Source organism: Nothobranchius furzeri, chromosome 4, assembly GCF_043380555.1.
Source record: "Nothobranchius furzeri strain GRZ-AD chromosome 4, NfurGRZ-RIMD1, whole genome shotgun sequence".
In the NCBI taxonomy this organism is placed as follows: Eukaryota; Metazoa; Chordata; class Actinopteri; order Cyprinodontiformes; family Nothobranchiidae; genus Nothobranchius; species Nothobranchius furzeri.
Genome location: NC_091744.1, coordinates 58,566,091 through 58,589,614, shown reverse-complemented (window position 1 = coordinate 58,589,614; position 23,524 = coordinate 58,566,091). Strand labels below are relative to the sequence as shown.

Sequence of the window (23,524 nt, the reverse complement as noted above, 5' to 3'; positions counted from 1 at the left end):
AAGTAGCAAAAGATGTTGCTTTGCAGGTCGGTCTAGCCACACTTCATTGTAGCTTCAGCAGGTTTACCACTGGCCCAAACAGTTTTAGGACTGGTCAATCACAAATCTCTATGCTTGTGGATAGCTCGATTTATTCGGGCTGCACTCATACTCAACATGAAATAAATACATCATATGAATGTGTTCTGTAGATTAGACGTCTCAGCTAACTCTTTATTTTTATTAGATTAATAGTGGACATGATTTTTTTAACACTACATCAAAAATGTTTCATAAAAGTTTCTGTAAATGTACTATTATTACAATGACATTATTTCAGTTTTGACTCTAAATTTAGCTCTTAGTGCACTAAGGGGCTGTACAGTGGTGCAGCGGTTGGCCCTGTTGCCTTGCAGCAAAAAGGTCTTCGGTTAAAATCCTGGTCTGGGGTCTTTTTGCAAAGATTTAATTCAATTTTTCAATTCAAGTTCATTAGGCCAATCAGAAAAAAGTTTCCTATATAAGGAACCCAGCAAATTGCATGAAGTCACTGACAAGAAGGTTGCATGTTCTCCCTGTGCATGCGTGGGTTCTCTCTGGGTACTCCAGCTTCCTCCCATTGTCCAAAAACATGACTGTCTGGTTGATGTCCTCTGAATTGTCCTTAAGTGTGAGTCTGTGCATGGTTGTTTGTCCTGTGTGTCTCTGTGTTTTCCTGCGAGGGACTGGCAACCTGTCCTCCTGGGTGTACCCTGCCTGTTTGCCCAATGAATGGTGGAGATAGGCAGCAGCCCCCTGCAACCCTGCATGGACAATCGTGTATGGAACATGCATGGATGGATAGTACAGTAAGTGTGGCTCTAAATTAGCATATAGATCCAGCTGTAACTTCACAAAAAGACCAATAAAAATACAAACATGTGCAAAGGTTTTAACCAGGTGCGAAAAATGCTGTAAGCAAAGAATGCTTTCAGAAATTTTAATAATGTTTTATTTTTGATACATTTACAAAATGTAAAGTGAGTGAGCCCAAACATCCAGCCAAAGTCATTCGGAACTCTCTTCAGCATAAAAAGGAACAAGAAGTCCTGGAAGTGATGGTGTGGTGTGTGTCTAAGATGCATGAAGAGACAGAAGGATGTGAGGAAGCCAACATCCACAGAAGATCTGATGTTTGGAACAACCTACCAGACCTTCAAAAACTGTGTGCGAGTGTAGCTAGAAGAACTGATGAGGTCAGCAGGTCAGCAGCACACTGTCCCCAACTATAAACAGTGTGAGTGTAACGGTACAATAAAATCGTATTCGGTTCGGTTCAGTGTGTTGATGTTTTCGGTATATTATTGTTATAATTATTTATTTATTTATTATCTGAAGCGGCTCCTATAGTGAGCAGAACCAGGTGTCGTCACAGGCTGCTGATCTAGCATGATGTCTTTAATTATTTCACATGTTATTTGCGCAGCTATGAATGTCACGCTCATACAGACAAGTGTTGTGTTTGACTGTTGATGCTCCAGGTTTTTATTTCTGCAGCGAGTCTTAAAAACTCACCTCACACCGCCCAGAGTTTCTTCTTTAAAACTCGTATTACGTAAAAAATGAGCTTCCTCTGCGCCGTTTTGCTGTAGGATGAAAACTTTACACCAATTGTCCCAGAGGGAAAGTTCAGCAGACGTGTTTGTTTACATTTTAGCAACTGTGTGCCTGCGCAGTGTGAGAGAAGGGAGGGAGGGGCAAAGCGATGCTCCGTTCAGCATCTCTATGGGTTCCAGAGTAGCAGCAACAGCCAGCTGGTTTGATCCGCTCTGAAAGGCGTTGATCAGAATTTGCAGATCACGTTTTTTAAACAGAGATCGGGCACGTGCATCCATCATACCTCAGTCAATACAGCGTCAGTGCGGAAACTCACCTAGGAACTTTCACCTGAATCACCCAAATAAAAATTCATTATTTGCAAAAAAAAAAAAAACCGACACGGTATGCAAGTGGACCGAACTGGACCGAACTGAACCAAAACAGTTCAACCCCCTCCTGTGAACCAATACACCCCCAATAAACAGTGTTAGAACACTGCTTTCCTTTCCTAAGACCCTGGATGGTGGACCAGTGGATCATTACACACAGACTGATATATTTCAAATGTTTATTTATTTTAAATTTGATGATTATAACTGACAACTAATGAAAATTCCAAATTCAGTATCTCAGAATGCAGTCGCATTTCTTGTGTCAAGCCACTTTTCAACAAGAGACAGCGTTAGAAGCTTCTCTTGCCTGGGCTAAAGACAAAAAAGACTGGACCAGGCCCGGAGTGGCTAATCGGGAGGGTCTGGAGAATTCCCGGTGGGCCGCGCGATGTTTGGGCCGCATGGGCCGGTGCTCTCGTTTTTGTTTTATCATTTTATTTTTATTTTTTGGTGCCGGTGTTCAGTCATGGCACTGAGGCCGCCGGGCTGATCACATACGCTCCTCCTGGCTGTCTCTACCTGCAGGCTGCAGCTCGTTTTTTTTTTTCCCGTATGCGCCTGTGTGCACCATGTGACCACGCAGTTGACGGAAAGATGGAAAGTAGAAAGAGCAAGGGTGGTGCGGAGAAGGCAAGAATTAAAAAGAAGAAAGCGCTGGAAACAGATGCAGCTAAATGTGCAAAAATGAGCACCTTTTTTTCTCAAACAAGCTTGCGGTCTTTAACTTCAAATGAAGATAAAACGGGTAAGGCAAGTAAAGATGTTAAACTTTACCGGCTGCAAATCACCATTCAAGTTAATTAAGCATCAATAATGAATTATATGGCGTCATGACATAACGTTATGTAATATAATTAACAGTATGATGTGACTGATGCCACCAAACTGTCTTGTAGCCCCTCAGAGTCAAACACAAGATCCAGTAGGCCTAATAAGCACCAGGCAGAAACCCACCATTCCAGAGCGGACATGTACAGGTAGCATTACTTATTGAGTCAGTGAACTGAATATTATTAAAATTTATATGATGAAAACTATACTGGCTCCATATGAAAGTGTTCTAAAATGCTAGATGATTCAGCATTGATCAGAAAGCGTGTAAAAAAGGAAAATAAATGCTGAATTGTGACCATTTTCACTCAATGTAGTGTCAGAAGAAGAGCCAGGAGCCAGCAGTGAGGGTATTGCTCCTGTTGGGATAGAAGGTGAGCCAACTCATGTGCAAACATCAGTTTCATTATAATAATTTTAATGTCCAAATAATAGTAGTGACCTGATGTATTTTTATTAGTAAATGCACAAAGCCCACAACAGATCGCTATTAGAATGAAAGTAAAATGAAATAAGCCTGCATATTTTGCCATAGAAAATATTTTAATTGGTTACAAAAAATGTGTTTTCCATATCAAATGTGCTAAAGCTTTACACAAATGTGCTAAAGCTTTACTAGGGAAACTGGAAAAAGTGTGAAAGGGAGTGCTGAGTCATTTCATTTTAAAGATTTGAAAATCTCAGAACAGCTGTTTGAACAGAATGTAGATTGTTATATTGTTAGAGAATGTGTTGTAAAGAACAATGTTGGAGATGTGCACTGATGTTCAAATATGCATTGCAAAGCAACTCTTTCTTGCACTGAATTACAAGGCATTACCGAGTAGTGTGCTTTTGTAGACTATACATATAAAGTTCTAACATGATTTTAATAATAATTCGTTAAGTGGGCCGGTCTGGGGTCTGAAACTCCAGGGCTGAAAATGTGTCCCACTCCGGCCCTGGACTGGACTACTGCTGAGTGGTCCAAAGTTATGTTCTCTGATGAAAGTAAATTTAGCATTTCCTTTGGTAATCAAGGTCCCAGAGTCTGTTCATGTGAATTCACGTTGCTTGAGGTCCAGTGTAAAGTTTCCATGTTGCCAGGTCATCTGCTGGTGTTGGTCCATTGTGTTTTCTGAGATGCAATGTCAACTTCTACCAGGAAGTTTTAGAGCCCTTCATGCTTCCTGCTGCTGAACAACTTTATGGAGATGCAGATTTAATTTTCCAACAGAACCTGGCACTTGCACACAGTACAAAAGCTACCAGCACCTGGGTTCAGGACCATGGTATCCCTGTTCTTGATTGGTCAGCAAACTCGCCTGGCCTTAACCCCCATAGAAAATCTATGGGGTATTGTGAAGAGGAAGATGTAATACGTCAGACCCAACCATTCAGAAGAGCTGAAGGCCACAATGTGAGCAACATGGGCTCTATAACACCTGAGCATTGCCACAGACTGATGGACTCCATGCCACGCTGCATTGCTGCAGTAACCCAGGCCAAAGGAGCACCAACTAAATATTGAGTGCTCTACATGTTCATACTTTTAATCTTCATACTTTCAGTTGTCCGACATTTCTAAAACTCCTTTTTTGCATTGGTCTTAATTAATATTCTAATTTTCTGAGATACTGAATTTGGGATTTTCATTAGTTGTCATTAGCTGCCCCCACGACCTGACTGTGGATAAGTGGTTGAAAGTGGATGGATGGATGGATGGATGTCAGTTATAATTATTAAAGTTAAAGAAATAAACACTTGAAATATATTACTCTGTGTGTAATCAAAAAATATAATGTACACTTTTTTATTCGAATTACTGAAATAAATTAACTTTCTCATTATATTCTAATTTTATGGCCAGAACCTGTATATTGCAGTTAAATACAAGGTCAAGATGTTGCATGATCTGCACCGAGCATGTTTTGCGAATGACACTCGGCTACAACAACATGACATTTTAGCTTAATATCAGAAAAAATAATCGAGTTATGGTCTTTTTTGCATTGCTGGAGGTGAAATATCTGTTCAGCCCATTTAGAATGGGATCGACTCCAGCAATGAATGTATCTTTCCGGAGTTTTCCCCTTTCAGAAATTATGTATTATTTTTCAGAAATCTGTAAAAGTGATTTTCTTATTATGTACTGTGATATAATGTCAGCAATATGTCAATTTTATTTGTGCTAAGCACGTCCCCTGCCCTGCGGAGCTCCATGCAATATGAAACTGAGCGCCGACCAGAACTAACCAATAGCGTTAGACTACCGCTTAGATGCTTCAAATTTAAGGAATACTTCGGCTGACGCAGAGTTGATGAACTTTTCACAGACAAGAAAGTCTTTAAAATATAAAGATTTGAGAACACAACATGACATGAGAATAATTATAAAACAGCGTGTTTTAGCTCTGTCGGCTACAGAAGCACATTTATAAACAAGAAACATGAAGTCGCCATTTTAAAAAAACGGATCGAGAGACTATTTGTGTGAAATGCTTGTCAGCCACTAGATATTGCCATCGGATAAGAGAAATACTCCAGAAAGAGACTTTAATCAGAGTAGAGTTTCAATAAATTCCATTAAGTCATTTCTGACATTTTATCAGCAGGGAAGTGATCATATGCTCAGTCACAGGTGTAAACATTATTAACCACCGGTAGCATGCTACAATAGGGGTTCCTTTATTAATGTTACTTAGTGCATAATTAAGCATTAATAAACAAAGGATCCCTTTATTAATGTTTCAAATATTGTTAACTATTAAGTGTCCTTAAGGCTAGGACATAATATGGTTGAGCAGTTCAATTCAATTCAAAGATTCTGTATTAATCCCAGAGGGAAACTAGATAAATTGCATTTCTTGCAGAAATGCTGTTTGAATGCTGGATAGCTTAAACTGTTAGCTGAATCAGCTTAATTGCTGAACTGAAGCTGAAAGTAAGCAAAACTGTCAAAATGAGCTGAATGTTTTGAAATGCATTCAAACAATTAGAGACTTAATTTAGTAGTAAAGCTTAATGATGCACTAAGTAACATTGAAAAAGGGAAGCTTATTGTAAAGTGTTACATCACCGACCACCATAATGTATGAAGACAGATGAAAAACCTTCAGTAAGGAAGAACCATACAGAGAAAAAATTACCCTTTAAAATGATGACTCCTTCAAAACAACAACAATCACTAAATTAAACTAATTCGCATTTACCCTAAAAAGCTCCCTGATTTATGATGGTTGAGTTGATTATTTTATGTCCTAATAAGCAGGCAACTCGAGTATTGTGACATTTCCACTAAAAAGACATTTTGTTGGTCAGACATCAGCAAAATATTATGAAAGCAACAGGGAAAACGCTATTATGAATTACTTAAAGACATAAAATGAGTGTTTGTGCCATTTATAAAGTGAACATAAAAGTGACTGTTGCTGCTTTGATTCCTGCTGCAGTTAGGAAGGAAGAGATCGCACTAAGTATGTCTGGGAGAAGCTAAACAAAAAAAAAAATAGTGGGTAAAATTATGGCTGCAGGAGGAGAGAGGGGGTGTCTTAACAAAACCAAAGCACAAGACTCCTATCCCACGAGGGAAGTTGGGTGGAGAACTAACACAGGAAGTCCTCCCCATGGAGGAAAGCGAGTCTCGCTCCTGCTCTACTGTACAGCTGATCACCCTCCAGTGTTAGCGCTCAGCCCCCCCCCCCCCAACTCTCTCACACCCTCTCTCTCACCCAATGAGTATCATTTCATCTTCCTTCCTCTCTCTCCCCCGCTCTCTCTATCCCTCACACACACACACACACACTTGCAGTCGCTCAGCGCTCTGACGGATGGGGATACACTGCCAAGCAGGAATTAAAGGGTGAGAAGACTGTGTTTCTTCTCCACTCTGTTGTGTTTCCCTCTCTCCTCTTGCCTGGCTTCCCTTATGAGCTATTTAATTCAGCCCCGACTCCAAGGATGAGGAGGATCTGTTGGTGAAGAAGACACAACAAAAGAGGAAGAGAACAAGGAGCAACAGGGTGCAAGCGTCAAAGAACCAGAGGAGCTTTTTTTTCCTCCAGGATTGCAAGGTTAGTGAGGAAAAAGCTGCTTATTCTCTTAAATAACTGTTATTCTCCCACATCTGAGCTTCACTTTTTATTTCTCTCCATCCAAAGCATTTCATACTTACAAGCTTCCATTATTCTCATACGGTTTCAATTTATTGTCCTCACAGAGTAGTTCTCTAAATTTAGAACATCGACTTTTTCCACGTGGTTTTTGCTCCATTGTAGTGATGGTTCTACAGTCTCATGGTTACTGAAGTTTCCGTGCAGGCCAACATTACTGTTTATTTCCCCGGGGGGGGGGGGGGGGGGTCAGCCACGGTTCTCAGGTGCCATCTCTCCTCTGGCAAGGTGGTGTAGAGAGAGATCGGCGAGGAAAGGCAAGGACAGCTCCCCCTCTCATTGCCGCTCATCAGCTGTCATTTTACACAGAAGGCAATTAGGCGGGATTGGCAGCCGACTCTGCTGGTAACTTAGAAACAGGCGTGTGGGAGATGCACGGTGCCATACGATAGGATTCAGGACGGAAGAAGAGTCGAGGAGGAAGGAAATTCCCTTTGTTCTTTCACACAAAAGACCATTCTTCTCAGAAAATCCTGCTCCAGCCTGTGTGAAAGCTGCCCAGGGGCAGCAGTTGTGAGCTTTTATGACTTTGCACAGAGGTGAGCACTATTCAAGTGTGCACCATAAAGACACACACTGGAAAGCGTGTTTGTGTGCAGCTTTGTGTTTAGGTGCCTGATGGAGGAGATGAATCTCTTAGCTAAGCCCTCACCTATAATCACTACAAGTAATCATTATTTCTATGGTTTGCATCACCAATTCTGTGATTTCTTGCATTTAGGGATTCTGGTCAGGTTCTGCTTTCTTTTACGAGGCTGAATAAGTCTTCTTGGGAGCAGCAAAAAATCGTTCTCCTCTATTTATCACTAAGCCTTCCTGCAGGCATTTTTTAGTATGGATAAGAAAAGTAGAGAAGTAATTGTCCTGGCTGCTAGTAGCAGAGGCCTCTGATAAAAGCCTAGGCATGGCCATGTGGTGAAGTTCTTTGACAATAGTGGTTGGATGGTGAGAATGGACACAAAAGGTGAGAAATTGCATAAGCCTCCAGTTTATTCTGTAAGTGTCAGGAAAGTGTTGGTTTTCCCTTCAACAGGAACTCCTAAAATAAGACAAAGAGCTTATATTATAAAAGGGATTGTTCCAGCTGCAGGTTAGTTTGCCTCCACGAGGACAGGCCTGACAGGTCTGTCCATCAGCCCTTTCCTGTCACCTTGTCTAAGATGTAAGCAGACAACGATGCGCTGTGCCCCACAGCGACGGATCCTCAGTCTCTTGTTGACTCCACCGACCTGGAGGAGTCAGTGAACCGCAAGAGCTGTAACGTCCCCCTGGTGATGCACACATTTACTTACATTTACAGCACAAACACTGGTTTCCTCCTGGTATGCAAACAAATGCAGACACAGGCAGAATAACACACACAGATGGCTTATAGTCCTCTCTCTCACACACGCACACACACAGGATGGTGAAGCGTCGTGATCGGTTGCTTGGCAGAAACCCTCAAGGTGAAAATTTAGGTGTGGAGCACTTCAAATTCAGAACAGATGATCAAACTGGTGTTGGAACTGCAGAACATCTGCAGGGATCGCATGCAAACAATGTGTTGGCAAAGGAAGACTTTCTGATGCTGGAATTCAGGAAGAGTTTGAGTGAACATTAACGGTAGTTATTATCCCTTTATGATGGTTTTTAACTTTGAGGGGAAGCACCTGAGAGAGAGAGAGAGAGAGAGAGAGAGAGAGAGAGAGAGAGAGAGAGAGAGAGAGAGAGAGAGAGAGAACATGCTGAACTCTGTTTTAGGCATGACCGAAGTGTGTCCCACTTCATCTCAAGCTGCATAGATTTGAGTATTATGCCAAACATACAGTAAAGGTGGCCTTAGTAAACTAAGACTCTTTACTACGTCGAGGATGAATTGATTTGGCATTTCTTTATCTCATGTTTGCAGCAGGTCACGATGTACCAAAGTGACATCAAGTGAGATTAAACGCCACTATTCTTCGCCTCTCGTCCTTCTCAATCCAGAACACAAACACACATGCAATATATTCTAATTCTGCAGAGGTAAACAAACTGAAATGCATAATGTTTGTGAACCATCCAGTGATTGGCAGCGGCGTCTATCTCACTTTGACTGTGTAGGACCAGTTGGAGTCAAACAATTGAGGGACCCGCATTTTTAAATGTGAAATCACACAAATGTGTTATTTTTTATTTATAGACTAGTGATGCACTCAAATTTGCTTACAACTGATCAAGGAAACAGGGGATACTAAAAGTAGAAAACTAAAATTAGAAGGTTACCATGGGATTAAAGTATTTACACTGCTAGTGTAAATACTATAATATAATAGCGGTGCTTTTCATTTTTCTTGTCTTTATTATGTTTTAGCTCAAGATATTTACACAAAGAAACCCTTACAAATCTCCATACCACCTCCATCCAACATGTTTTACAAGTTCTTTGGTCACATTGTCATTGTTTCTTTATTGGATTTTATCTTTGTGATGCTCTGTTTTTGTAACATAAATAAAATAAGATGAAGAAGCCAGCTAAGAAACAAACAAACAAATAAAATCACATTTCTGATCTGCTTCTGTTTGCATGTCCAAAGAGAGACAACTATTTTATCTGATGTCCTGGGAGTTCTAGATCTCTTCATTCACCGCTAACCACGCTAAAAGCAAAACAAGAAATCTCATTAAACTATTTCCAACAGATTAATAACACTGACAGCTGCAGAGGCAGTCAAATAATTACAATCTCCAGCCCCCCAAAACAAACAGCAGCATGCAGCTACTGAGTGAGCACAGGGGTGTGTTGTTTTATGATCCCCAGCGCTGAAAACTCTCCTTTCATTTGGTTTATCTGTTCTGTCATGGTGACATCTTTCTCCGGAGGGTCCACAGCAGTTTCCCCTGGCCTGCATTTGTGTGTTGTGGTTGTGCTGCTTCCATGTGCCTGTTTCTGTTTATGCAGTCACAATGTTTCCGAGTGTATGTAGTTTTATGTATGCGAGTGTGAGCGAGGAGGAGAAAGTGATGTAGAGGCTGACAGAAGCATTTTTCTTTCTAAAGCAGCAGCTTCTGCCTCTGACTCTCCCTCCATATCAGACTCCAGAGAACAGATGATAATCTGACCGAGCTTTTAGACCAACACGCCGTTTCTTCTTATCGGCGACTCTCCCTCACGGTGTCCCAGCGCTGTAACCATTAGAAGTCAGCAGAACGCCACAATCCCATTATAAAGTCGCTGCTAATTTGCAGTTATTCCCTTCAAGCAACGTTCAGTTTCCTGTAACCGCCATATTCGTAGCAGTCACACAGTGTGTGAAAACACAGATGTGTTAGCACTTTTGATTGTTTTTTAAATGTGATGAAATAGCGCGTAAAATGTTCTTCATTTTCTTTAAATAAAACATCTATCTGTTTGTGATTACATCACTGTCTCTTTTTTAAGAGGGCTTCTGGGATCAGAGAGGCATTTCCTCTGTTTGTTTGTGCAGCTACTGAAATCAGAGGCTGAACGAATTATCACATGACAGACAAGCTCCTGCAACTCAGACAAAGGCTTGCCCAGTGGCTTTTTGGAATATTAATGCAGCGTTTGTTCTGAGTGTTTATTTGTTTGTATCAACACAAAACAGGAAAGAAAAACCTCGTCTCTGTGGAGAATTGGCCCAACTGAATCAGTTAAATCACTCATGAAGGACTAGACTCAGGAAGGCAAACAGATATTTGCAGAAATCACAGATTGAGGAAATTGTTTATTTGAGGAAAATGAAAGACCTTCAAGCCAAAGCTGATATAATTTCATGTTGAGCAATGAAGTGAGTCAATGTGTAACCAAGCTTTCCCAAGAATCTTTTAGAAATCCCGGTCATCCATTTAAAAAAAATTAAATAAAAATAAGATTTCATTAAAGTATGCATTAGTATTAATATTTGAAGTAAACTAATTTAAAAAACAGTCAAACAAGACTTCATTGATTTAAAATATAAACGGTAAGTTCAAAAGAATTCTCGTTGAAACATAATATCGCTACATCTCCCATAATTCCTGGGGAGAACCTGACCATTTACAGAGCTCGAATAGTCCCGGGTGATCACGTCCCGTTCACTTCTGGTAGTACATCCTGTTAGTAAAAAAAAGAACAGCATGGAAATCACTAGAACTGTAAACTCTTACTCCTTCACTATCCACGGGAGCTCCGTAATTGGCACTCCATCGGTGTTGATGCTAGCTGAATCCTAGAGGAGCCACACCTTTGACTCAGTGGTCAAGTTTTTTCCGTATCCAGATCTTTGAACGGTGGTGAACTGTGAGTGTGCTCAGCTGAGAAGTCCAGTTGGATCCTCATCAGACGCAGACAGCTTGAACCCTTAGAAGATTCCCAGTGCGAGCTGGGTGGCGAGCCAGTGGGACAGCTGATAGAGTTACCTATATTCTTCTGGACATCTTTTGTGTCAGGAGAAGAGACCACTGATGCACTGATCAATCCACTAGTTGGAAGATAAAAGAAGGGCCCCAACGATCAAAGAGACTGATTTGGGTTGGGTAAATTTAATCAGATTTAAGTTCTTGCTAGTATATTGCATTGTTTTTCCCCATGTAATTCTGGTTACCTTTTCAGGTCAAATGTTTCCTAAACAAGTGATCACAACAAAAACCTACTCGTTGTCAGTTGTTTGTATTGAGATTCAACCGTGGCTCTCTCAGGCCTAGTCCACACGTAGCCGGGTTTTTTTAAAACGAATATCCGCCCCTCCAAAAACTTGCATCCACACAACCTCGTTTAAAAAAAACTCTGTCCACACCTGCCCGGATAAATACGTTGTTAAGGACATGCCAGACCTGTAAGCGGCAGTACTTCCCCCGTTCTTAACCTCGTCCTTCGTCTGTGGTCTTCCGCAAGGAGCAGCAATTCCGCTTGCAAAAACAAACAAGCAAAAAGCGCTTGGACAATTGATAAAGCGAGCGCAGCTCTGAGGGCATCCATGCTGTCGGCTAGTGTAAACACAGGTCGCACACATGATGTCAGCATTTTTTAGTCGCGGAAAGTGACATTGCGGACCTTAAAACTCCGGTTTTGTCTGTCCACACGCAGACACCCAAAACGGAGAAAACGCAGATCTTCACTTTGGCCGAGGTTTTTAAAAAGATCCGTTTTCGTGTGAAAAAACTCCATTTTTGTTTGGATGACAGGCCAAAACGTAGAAAAATATCTACGTTTTGGCAGATCCCCGGCTACGTGTGGACAGGGCCAGATATAATCCCTGATTACTCATTACCTGGTGCTCAGTTATGACATACCGTAAATCCTCTAATACAGGCCCGGGCCTGTATTTGACTCAAGTTCATCAAGCTCCAGGCCTTTATTGGAAGGAGGGCCAGTATTAGAGGCAGGCCCCTATTTCTATTTGAGCAAAATGAACTAATGGTTCGCTGGAGTTTTTGACAATTAATATTGCGCCCACATTTTCAAAGTTAAACACATCTCTTTTAACAACGGTAGTTTCTGCTTCAGCCATCTACCCCCTCCCCCTGCGCAGCGGCCGCAAACTCACTGATGCGCCTGCAGCCTCTCGGAGTTCCTGCTGCTCTAAACATTAAAATGATTATTTCATTTTCTGTTCCTCACTTCTGATTACCTTCAATGGTGTCTGTTTGTTGCAACCACCAGGTACAAAAACTAACTTGTTTTTATTTGACAATTTTTCTGTCCTGCCTGTTTATTATCTTCCTGCATCTCCTCTCAATCCTAAAGAAAAACTGCTACCTGGGTTCATATATATTCACCTTATGAGTTACCTTTGAACTGCAGTTCTAAAAGATCTACCGACCGCAAAAACAGCGGAGTGCTCGCTGCTTGCCGGCCGCATCAGTGATCGGTGCGTCACCGGATGACAAGGTGATGCGCTCCGCTCCACAGCAAAACGCATCAGGCGCAAATAAAAGACAGAAAACATCAAAGGAAATGAGCCGACATGGACGATCGCGTGTTAAATAATTTGGCAACACCTGATTGTTACTGTGGACAGTTACTGTGGACGGTCAGTAATCTGCTCAGGAGGCAGATTACCGACCGCAAAAACAGCGGAGTGCTCCCTGCTTGGCGGCCGCATCAGTGATCAGTGCGTCGGAGGACAAGGTGATGTGCCCCGCTCCACAGCAGCGAAACACATCAGGTGCAAATAAAAGACAGAAAACATTAAAGGAAATGAACCGACATGAACGCGTGTCAGTACCGACGCTCTGGCAGAGCGCGTTGCTCTTTTCCGAGGGCTGCATCTTGCCGGTCATCATCACGTGACAGTGACTAGTCGACGACAGGCATAAAAAGTCACTATAGTGAAGTTGACTAGTTCATACAACCGCTATTGCTCCCCAGTGTTCTGCAGCGCACGTTCTCTTTGAACTTGATATCAAATTTTCGCCTCCTCTTCGTCTCCGCACGGTTAAAGTTACCCTCGCGGTCTATCACTGACAAATCAAAAGTGAGACGATGACACAACCGCCCCCCGTACTTGCCTGTTACCACATTCCACCTGGCCACAATAAGAGACCGGCCATTATTCACCTCCGCCGACTCCGACACCGGCCAAAATTGGAGACCCGGCCTTTAATTGAATACCGGCCTGTATTAGAGGATTTACGGTAGTAGAAAACAGGGTTGCAAATGCAGTTATATTTGTTTTGGTTAAATCTTAACATAACCTAATTGAGCAATTCTCATTAAATGATGCAGCCGTGTAAGTGAGCCATGACCAGATCATGTTCATGCTACGCTATTTGAACGCTGCTTTGACTTCTACCCTCAGGGTCATTTGTTCTGCTTCATTACATGATAGATCAAAAAAATTATGTAACATACAAAGATCTTCACAGATTCACTTGTTTTGTTTAATCTAACAAATATGAATGGTTTCAAAAGTCACCTTTTGGTGTAATCCTTCAGCATCTCGATTATGAGGCTGTGAGGAAAGCCTTGTATGCTTATTACTTCCTCTTGCAGTATGAGGGTTACTGAGCACAGTATGTGGCAGCTTTTAACTCAAAGCACAAACAGCTTTGAGAGAGAGAGAGAGAGAGAGAGAGAGAGAGAGAGAGAGAGAGAGAGAGAGAGAGAGAGAGAGAGGTGTCAGACCGAGAAAGCAGCTGTGAGTGACCTGACAGCTTTTGTTCGCTGGATGTTAAAACTCTGAAATCAGGTGGTTGAGTTCGAGGTGCAGAATAGTCCATCTAAGTTTGATTTAGAGATTTGAAACACAAAAAGAACAGTCCTAACAGTCCTAGAAGGAACGTAAATCACTCGCAACCATTCAGGCCAGTTAGAAACTAAGAGCTTCGGTTTGTTTGTTTTTATTAAGATCCCCATTAGCTACTGTTAACAGTGGCCCTTTACATTCAATTCAATTCAATTCAAAAGTACTTTATTAATCCCAGAGGGAAATTGATTGCTGTAATAGCTCAGAATAATATTAATAATCAATTCATCAAAGAGTTATTGTATATTACAATGGCTGTTGGCAGGAAGGATCTCCAGTAGCGGTCAGTGTTGCAGCGAAACTGAAGAAGCCTCTGACTGAAGACACTCTTCCGTTGTCGGCCAGTCTTGTGAAGAGAATGCTCAGGGTTGTCCATCATTTTCTTGATTCTCTGGAGAATCCTTCTTTGCATGATCTCCTCCAGTGGTTCCACAGTCGTCCCCAGAACAGAACCAGCCTTTTTTATTAGGCTGCTGAGCCTTTTCAGGTCCCTGCTTCTGATGCTACTACCCCAACAGATGATGGCTGAAGAGATTACACTCTCAACAACAGACTTGTAGAAGATCTGCAGCATCTTGCTACAGACATTGAAGGACCTAAGCGTCCTCAAGAAGTGCAGTCTGCTGTGTCCCTTCTTGTAAACGGCTTCGCTGTTCTTTCTCCAGTCCAGTCTGTTGTCCAGGTGAACTCCAAGGTATTTGTATTCCTCAACCACCTCCACTTCTTCTCCCATGATGGAAACAGTGTTTGACTCCACCCTGTTTCTTCTGAAGTCTAAAATCATCTCCTTTGTTTTGTTCACGTTCAAGGTCAGATGATTGTTTCCACACCATGCCACAAAGCGCTCCACCAGCTCTCTGTACTCAGCCTTCCTGTCCATCTCTGATACACCCGACAACTGCAGAGTCATCTGAGTATTTCTGTAGATGACACGTCTCTGTACTTTGTACTGGAAGTCTGAGGTGTACAGGGTGAAAAGGAATGTGAGAGTACAGTCCCCTGTGGTGCTCCTATGTTACTGATTGCCTGGTTTGATGTGCAGTTCTTCAACCTCACAAACTGTGGTCTGTTTGTCAGGTAGTCTTTAATCCAGGCGATAGTTGAGGCCCCCACCTGTGTCTTCTGGAGTTTCTGGCAAAGTGCATCAGGCTGGATTGTGTTAAATGCACTGGAGAAATCAAAGAACATGACCCTGACAGTGCTGCCTGCTTTGTCCAGATGACAGTGGATTGGTTGAAGCAGCTGGATGATGGCATCTTCAACTCCAACTCCATGGCGATAAGCAAACTGCAGCGGGTCCTGATATGTCCTAGTTTGCTTATTCAGGTGGACCAACAGGAGTCTCTCCAGGACCTTCATGATGTGGGATGTCAGGGCAACCGGTCTGTAGTCGTCAATGACTGATGGGCGAGTTTTCTTTGGAACTGGAACAAGGTAGGATGTCTTCCACAGGACTGGAACCTTCTCCTGGGCCAGGCTGAGGTTGAAGAGGTGCTGCAGAATCCCACAGAGCTGCTCTGCACAGGCCTTCAGTACTCTGGGGCTGACACCATCTGGACCTGCAGCCTTGTTCATGTTCAGTCTCTCCAGCTGCCTCTTCACCTGACTTCTAGAGACAGATAGGTGGGAGGGGGAGGTAAATGGGGCAACATCATCTCCTGACTTGGCTGAAGACCGATTTTTAGAACCAGAAGAGTCCATGACTGCGTTAGAGGACAAAAGAGCTGGCGTGTGACAGGAACATGTTGGATCAGAGGAGGATGGGATGTCTGATTGGCTGGGGACCGGCGAGGAGGATGCTGGGTTTGTTCCTGAACTGAACCTATTGAAGAACTTGTTCAGTTCAATGGCTGTGTCCAGGCTGCCATCTGTGCAATCCTTCCTCTGCTTGAAGCCTGTGATCTTCTTCATCCCTGACCAGATCATCATCACCAAATAATGCATCAACACTGAGCAAGCCAGCAAATAAAGGCTATACATACAACATTTCAATCGATTATACAACACACCAAATGCAAAACTAAAATAAAATGTTTCACAACAGAAAAGAAAACAATTATGAGACAAAACGAAAATTAAGATAAATAACTCAGCTATCACAGATGTGCACATCCTTTTCCAATGTCATGTCAAATGAGCATACATAAATAATCCCAACCAAAATCACAAATATGTTTCTGCGGGATTAAGAATGGTGCTAATCCATTCCTTGCTACCATTGCTCCATACAGCATTGACCTCTGAATATAATTAGTTTGATATAGTGGCAACAAAAACTGTCCTTCCACAGTTTGACGAGTAGAAAGCTGGTGCACATCCTGGATGAATGTCATCTTGCTAAAAAGTATATTTGGTGTTTGTGTACTTAAAATAATAAACATTTTATAAGTAAGTATTTGATTCTAGTCTTTTCACACGTCCATGACAGTTTCTTTTACATTTCTTCACAGCTAGTCCTGAATAAACAATTAAAGATCAGCCGAGCTCCTTTGTTTTGTGCGACCTGTGATTTGTTGAAGACAGCTGAACAACAGTCTGACACGAAATGTACACGCTAAGGCCACGGACAGAAAGCAATGACTGAGTGATGCTTATTATGCTGGACTTCCTGACATGGGGTGTGTGTGTGATGACGTGAAGAGACAACTTTCAGTGCGGGGAATTCTGGGAAGTGGGGTCTTAAGTATGGTCTGGTGTGAAGTGGATGACTGGAAGTTTGGAATCCTGACAATATACTCAAATGCAACTCAGATGAATCTCTCAAAAATAAGATGATTTCAAAGTAGGAATGGGTACCTTTGACATTTGAATCGATCCGGTACTAATTTCCGGTACCTATGAATCGATACCGGTACTTAACGGTACCAATTTTCGATACTTTTGAGTGTTTTAATTCTCTTTTATAATTAAATATATATTTTTCTCAATATATAACAATATTTGATATATATCACGATAAATAACATTCAACTGTTTGTATTTTATAAACTGATAATGAAACTGAAGCAAACATCTTTACTGTGAACTAAATTTACTGTGTATCTTCATTCATTTTGCCATCTTTTTTCATTTGATTTTTCCTACTGGGAAGTTAGAATTTCCGAGGAGAAAGCGAACGCACCATTAGCTGATAACAATGGTAGCAATGGAAGCTAACATACCAAGCTAACGTTATCTTAAACAGTTTATTTAGCTGCTGGAGCAGATTAAAACGATGATGCCTCACACTTAGATCGTTGTCACTGATTTCATCTTCACCCAATCACCCGTCACATTTAGTAAAGTGAAGCCAAACTTTAGAGCGCGTTCTTCTGTTCGGGAATTCGGAGTTCCGAGGAGAAAGCGAATGCACCATTAGCAAAACGGAAGCCAACATATCAAGCTAATTATATTTACCTACCGGAGCAGATTAAGATGAGGATGTCTCATTTAGATCATTGTCGCTGGTTTCATCATCACCCAGTTACCCATCACATTTAGTGAAGTGGACCCAAGATTTTGCCTGCGTTCTTTCTACCATGCTGCTCTGTTTACAACTCGCTCGCAGCGACCGACGACAAAACGCTCTTGCGCATGCGCAGCTGTCTAGGCAAGTTCTCGTTATGAAGGACGGGTACCGAAACAAGGCACCGTTTGAAATGACGTGAATCGGTGCTCGGTCGGATCTATGGAATTTGGTCGGTACCTTAAGAAGTACCGAATTCGGTACCCATCCCTATTCCAAAGCCATATATTTAGTCTTCTCACCATTAATAACCAACCTGTTTTCATTAATCCAAAGTTCTAGATTTTAGATTTTATTGGCCAAGTAAAATTACATTTACAAGGAATTTAGCTTCAGTAGATGTTAGCTCTCTAAAACATACAACAATAAATGAGAATGCTTTCCTTTATCAGGAAAAAAGCACAAACCTTGAACTACCATAAAAATAAAATAAAAAATAAAAGTCAAAAATAGAAAGAATAAATACATAAATGCACACACACACACACACACACACACACACACACACACACACACACACACGTGTGTGTGTGTGTTTTCTATTTTTCCCACACTTTCCACCATTCTCCCCATATAGAGCACACTAACGTATATAATGTGTTATATAAGGCCTCACTTCAATCCCTGAGTTATTACGGTCTCAAATGACTGTAATTCTTTGATTCAGCGTGTAATAAAATGACTCACTATAATCCCTCTCTCCCTAATGACTTATAGTTTAAATAGGTGCAAACATTGCTTCCATATTATCATTAAATACCAGCAGGTTACTCTACTTTCCTTCGTTTTGAAAGTAAAAAATGCATCATTGTAAAATTCCAAATCAGTTTTGCAGGACTTTTGAGACCTTTGAGCTTTTTGAGCACTTTTAACCAGATTCATTTAATGCTGCGTTAGACGCATTAGAATATGAGAAGTGTTTATTAAATAAATAACCTAAACACATTTGAAGTCAGACTGAATCATTGAGCCAAAAAAGTCTAAGGAAGACGTGGTTCCTCAGACTCAGTTTCCTGCCTGAAGGGAGCAGAGTCAATAGGCAATGCGCTGGGTTAGTGGGCTCTGTTGCCAAATTTGTTGATATATTTTTGCTTAATTTCAGCATCTGCTGGTGTGTGTATCTTCTAGAGAAGGAAGGCTGATGCTGGTTATGCTACTGGAGCTTGGTGTTGAGCTCACCGACATTCTGGGAGCATTTCAGGACACAAGAGGAAGTAGTTATTGACAGTGGACCGAACAAACTGATCGCTTTGGGTCAAACCCAGGACAGGCTCATTAACGAAGTGTGATCCCACTCCTATGGCCGATCAAGCAACACTTCCAGTAATAATTGCTGGAACAGAACTCAAACAGTTCCTTTAAAAAGTTTTTATCAGCCTGTTTAGAGCGGCTGCCAGAACACCATTAGCATTTGGATGAGAAGTGTGGAGTGTTATTCATTCACTTTGGAGATATTTCTGTGACTTTGACCCCTGGCCTTTACAAACCCCCTCAAGCCTTTGAGGTGTCTGAAAGATCCTCATCCACTCTGCATCTGCGGTGGACTATTTTAGGGCTAATTCACACGATCTGCAGCTTGAAAACACACAAGGGTTATCTGAGGGTATGCCACGTCTGGTAAGATCCAGATGACTTCTAAAAGTCACCACCGATTAGGAGTTTTGGATCGATTTTTTGGGGCTTTATAAGAGTGTCGGGTGACATAAGCAACATGACACTTGTAAAGGAGCAATCCACTACAGTGACATACTGTTCCTAATGGATTCCACATAGCCCGTGGTTTAATATTTCATACATCGATCACACTCTAGCCTTAAGATAAAAATCTCTCAGCAGTTTATTTTTCTGAAAGCTTTTGTTCCTGCTTTTGTTCAGCCATAAGTGTCTAGGCTATCTCACCAGAAAGACTTTCCTCTCTTATGCAGATCTTTGACGTGACAATCGTCTATTATTTCTGTCCAAAAACTACCCAGTCTTTAGTTAGGCGCTCCTTCTTTGCTCCGGTGGTTTGTCTAAACGGAGAGTATGTAAACGGAAAGACGAATACGTTTAAGCAGTTTTGTTGTCCATTACTCTCTCGTGTTTAGAGTTTCTCTGTCATTTTTGAAATTCCTGTCGGACTGTTTGTGTTTGGGGAGAAGCTATTTCGAGTTTGGGGTCAGCAGATGATGATGGGGGACAGTTCCAAGAGGGATCAAATGAGCCCAGAGAGTGGTGTTAAAAGCAAATTCAAACAAATAACTCTGGCTTGTGTCTGGAACATACCGGTGTGCCTGTCTGCATTACAGATACCTAAAAGTTCACAGGATATGTGTCTCCAGCAGTCCCAGCGCCATAGCAAATGGAGTGTTAAAGCTCTAGCCTGATGACAGATGAGGCCTCCGCTGCCGGCAGACAGCTCAGAACCTTCATGGAACTGCAGCTGCTGGAAAACACTTTGGAGCAAGCGTTAGGAGGTTTACTGTGGCTTTGGAAGTGATCGAGCTGTACAAACCACTTAGGATCATACGTCAGGCATTCTACAGGACAATAGACAGAAATCGGGAATAAGGTTGGAGATAATCCTTTTTGTACCCGTCTAATTAATTCACGACTTAAAGCTTATTAGTCCTCATTGTATTCAATGTCCTGCAAGTTTAAAAGAAAAAAACTCTGTTTCCTCTTGCAGAGTCAGGAAGGCTTTTCAGCACAAATCAGAGATGAACCCTTGAGGGGTGTGTGTTGTCAATAATCTGGTGATGCAATATATATCATAATACAGGGGAGACAACATGGTGAATTGCAAAGCTAAACTCAGAGCGTATTTGCAATTTTTAAGACTGAATTTACTCAAGCCAGACACTACCAAGACAAATCAGTGTTGTTGCAAGATCTTTTTGTTCCATCAGCAAGAAGACGGTAAAAAATGCTGCAACTTATGGCCCTTACACACTAACATCAGCTCTATTCTGCCTGGACCGGGTCTGGAGTGTTCTCATTTAGGTAGCCTTGAATTTTCCCGGGCGCAACCGGACGTCTTTCCAGCCCTCTTTTCGAGGCGATCTCCCTGGAGACAAACTGGGTCAACACACCCACTGCTGACCGATTGGTTGGCTCAAAAACAAGCCTACCATCGGGAGAGCCTCCGATTGGTGGATAGAATCAGCCCGCAGGGGCTTCCTGCATGCGTGATTTATTATACTTGTGGATGTTGTGGAGTTATCTAGCCTCTGGCTGACGCCATTTTTCTCTGTCTCTCACTGCTGTGAGGAGAAAACACACACACACACACACACACACACACACACACACACACACACACACACACACACACACACACACACACACACACACACAGTGCTGCTAGACACAGCAAAGCAGGATGCAATAGCAGAGTCAGATCTCCAAAGGAAAAACTACTCTGGCTTCTTTTGTTTAATAATGGAGAAACTGCGGACTTCTCTGGGCTCTTTTGCCCCGCCCACGTGCTCGGGGAAGTACCAATGACATCACTGATATCGGTTTTTCGTGCCAATTTTGGAGACCACCCATGTGCTCAATCACGTCCTCATTCCTGAGGCAGTGTGGCACGAGTGCGGCCAGGCTCGTGCAGGCAGCGCGGAGTGGAGTGGAGCTGATGCTAGTGTGTAAGTGGCATTAGCAGTCAGAGTTTTAACCTCATCACACCAATACAATAAATGTTTGCATATACATTTTCAATAAAAATAAAATCAATGTGCTGCTGTTAAATACCAGAAGTAGAAATATCAAGGTATTTCGGTGTATCCGTATTTTCTTACATCCCTAAACCCAGGGGTTATTGCAAACACGGACACAACAAACTCACGTCAATTTGTACTTCCACCAATGTGTACTTTTGCAACTTTATTAGGTACAAATACAAGCCACCTGCCACAGGTGTCTTCATTTTCACCTTGGCTGCTCTGCAGCTGTTGTAAAAGTGAAACATCCTCTGGCAAACCATCCTGATCAGGTAGACGTAAAATACGCCAAGCTAAAACTACTTTCAACAGAAAAAAACGACCAATTCCAAACACATTTTATATACTAAAATAAACCCAAAATGACCTCTCTCCAGTGCTTTACATGCGTTTTTAATACTCCAGTCAAACACAGCATCGCAAAATAACTGCATTTAATTAAATGATATATTTCTGGGCTTTGTTTTATAGTGTAGAATTTCTGCATTGTTTTATTTAACAAGTCGTTTTAATGCACACAAGACAACCCATTACTGATGAATTTATTAATCTATACAGTTTTGGTAAAGGTGCATGCCACACGGAGTGAGCTAGATTCATCTCAACTGTATCACCTGGACATAAGGACCATCTTCATCATTTCAGATGAGGTTCCAAGATTCCACATCCCCCAGCTGACTCTGAGACCTTGATTGGATAATGAATTCAAGTAGCTGTCTCATTAGCTCCTTCTCTCAATCTGCATGCATATATTAATCACTATGCAATGAGAAAAGTACAGATGAAGGAATCGGCCGATGTTAAATCCTCAGTATTACACAAAACTCCCAATTGCTAATGTTTGTTATGGAGGCCATTTCTACAGCTTCTGCTCTGACTGGAAGCGGATAATTCAAAGATGTTCAGATTTGCCTTTTAGATCCAAATGAGGAGTAAGAGTCGAGACACTGAGTTCGTTTAGGAAGCAAATGGGTTTCCATCAACATGTCAGCTCCTAGCAGGTAGCGACAGATTGTGCCTGCAGCTGTTGTAAGTTTGATTACATTTTGTCTTCTTCTTGTGTTAAGCTGATGAACTGTAACCAAGTCAAAAACATAAAAACAACCACCCAGGTAGCACGGTAGCAGCACTGCACAATAGATCAGCTCATTATGCTGCTAAACAGTTCAAAGTCGGCCCAGTGTTTCTCTGTGGTATACATGTTGTGCTTTTTCTTCCCTTTTAAAGATGGACATTATTAATTTCCTGCATTATACTCTGTGTGTGCTAATTATAAAGAGGTACATTTTTCCCCATGTCCCCTATGACGTAGTTGTTTCCCAGGCGACATCAATTCGCCAGACCAAACCATGCTGTTGCTGCAGCCTCCGGGCTTTATTTAGAACATTTGATCTGGAAAATGTATTCAGCGTCACATGAACCAAAGAAAAACTTCTATTCATTCATCAGTCAAAGTTACGTCGACCTCTTTTGCTTTGCATTCAGATCCGTTTTTAACCTGCTGTTCCTCATGTGTTTGACAAGACGCCAGATTCATAAAAAACACAGGAGACATGTTTATTTACAAGATTTCACTCAATGATTGATTGAATATACACTTGTTTGACATGCAGATGCTTGTTTTCATTCACACAATGAAGAGACTTTATTGTTTTAGGATATTTTACTGGTTTATATAACCATAGCTGGTGTTTGCTTGTTAGTTTTTTGGTCTGCCATGAAATCAAACAGAATTTTGCTGCTTGCTCCCAAACATAAAGACAGAGTTCTATACACATTTTCTTCTAGTTTCTGATTGATTGAGCGTACATGCATAATGCATCAGAGATGTCCAAATCAGGATTTTTCTCTTGTCCTCAATACTGATCGGAGTCATTAATTATTCACTAACTCCCAAGTCTCAATCCAATACTTGATATTTTTTTCTTTTATGTTATCAGTACATGTAGACTACATTCCAAAAGTATTAAATGTATTTGCGTGAGTTCCTGTATATGATCACAGTACAGGGAGACAGTCTATTCACACATATGATAGGGTTTGTCTTGTTATTCCTGTAAACAGATGTCTCAATATGACACCCAATTTTATAACTACTGCTTTAATCAACAGCTGTTACTTGTGAACACACCTTATTGATTTTTAGGTGGTGTTTTTGTTGATATGGTACTGGGAA

The 23,524-nt window shown here is 41.6% G+C and overlaps 1 protein-coding gene across 4 annotated transcripts in view; it reads left to right on the top strand.

Annotated features, from left to right (window-relative positions):
* Window positions 1-6,481: 6,481 nt before the first annotated feature.
* shisal1b (shisa like 1b) overlaps window positions 6,482-23,524 on the top strand; it is a 79,027-nt gene continuing 61,984 nt past the window's right edge. For 3 of the 4 annotated variants that reach the window (XM_054733552.2, XM_054733553.2, XM_070550304.1), the window contains exon 1: window positions 6,603-6,832. The gene's annotated coding sequence lies outside the window, so the exon portion shown is untranslated. Of the gene's footprint in view, window positions 6,833-23,524 lie in introns of all 4 variants that reach the window. The other variant, XM_054733551.2, reaches the window with a different exon arrangement.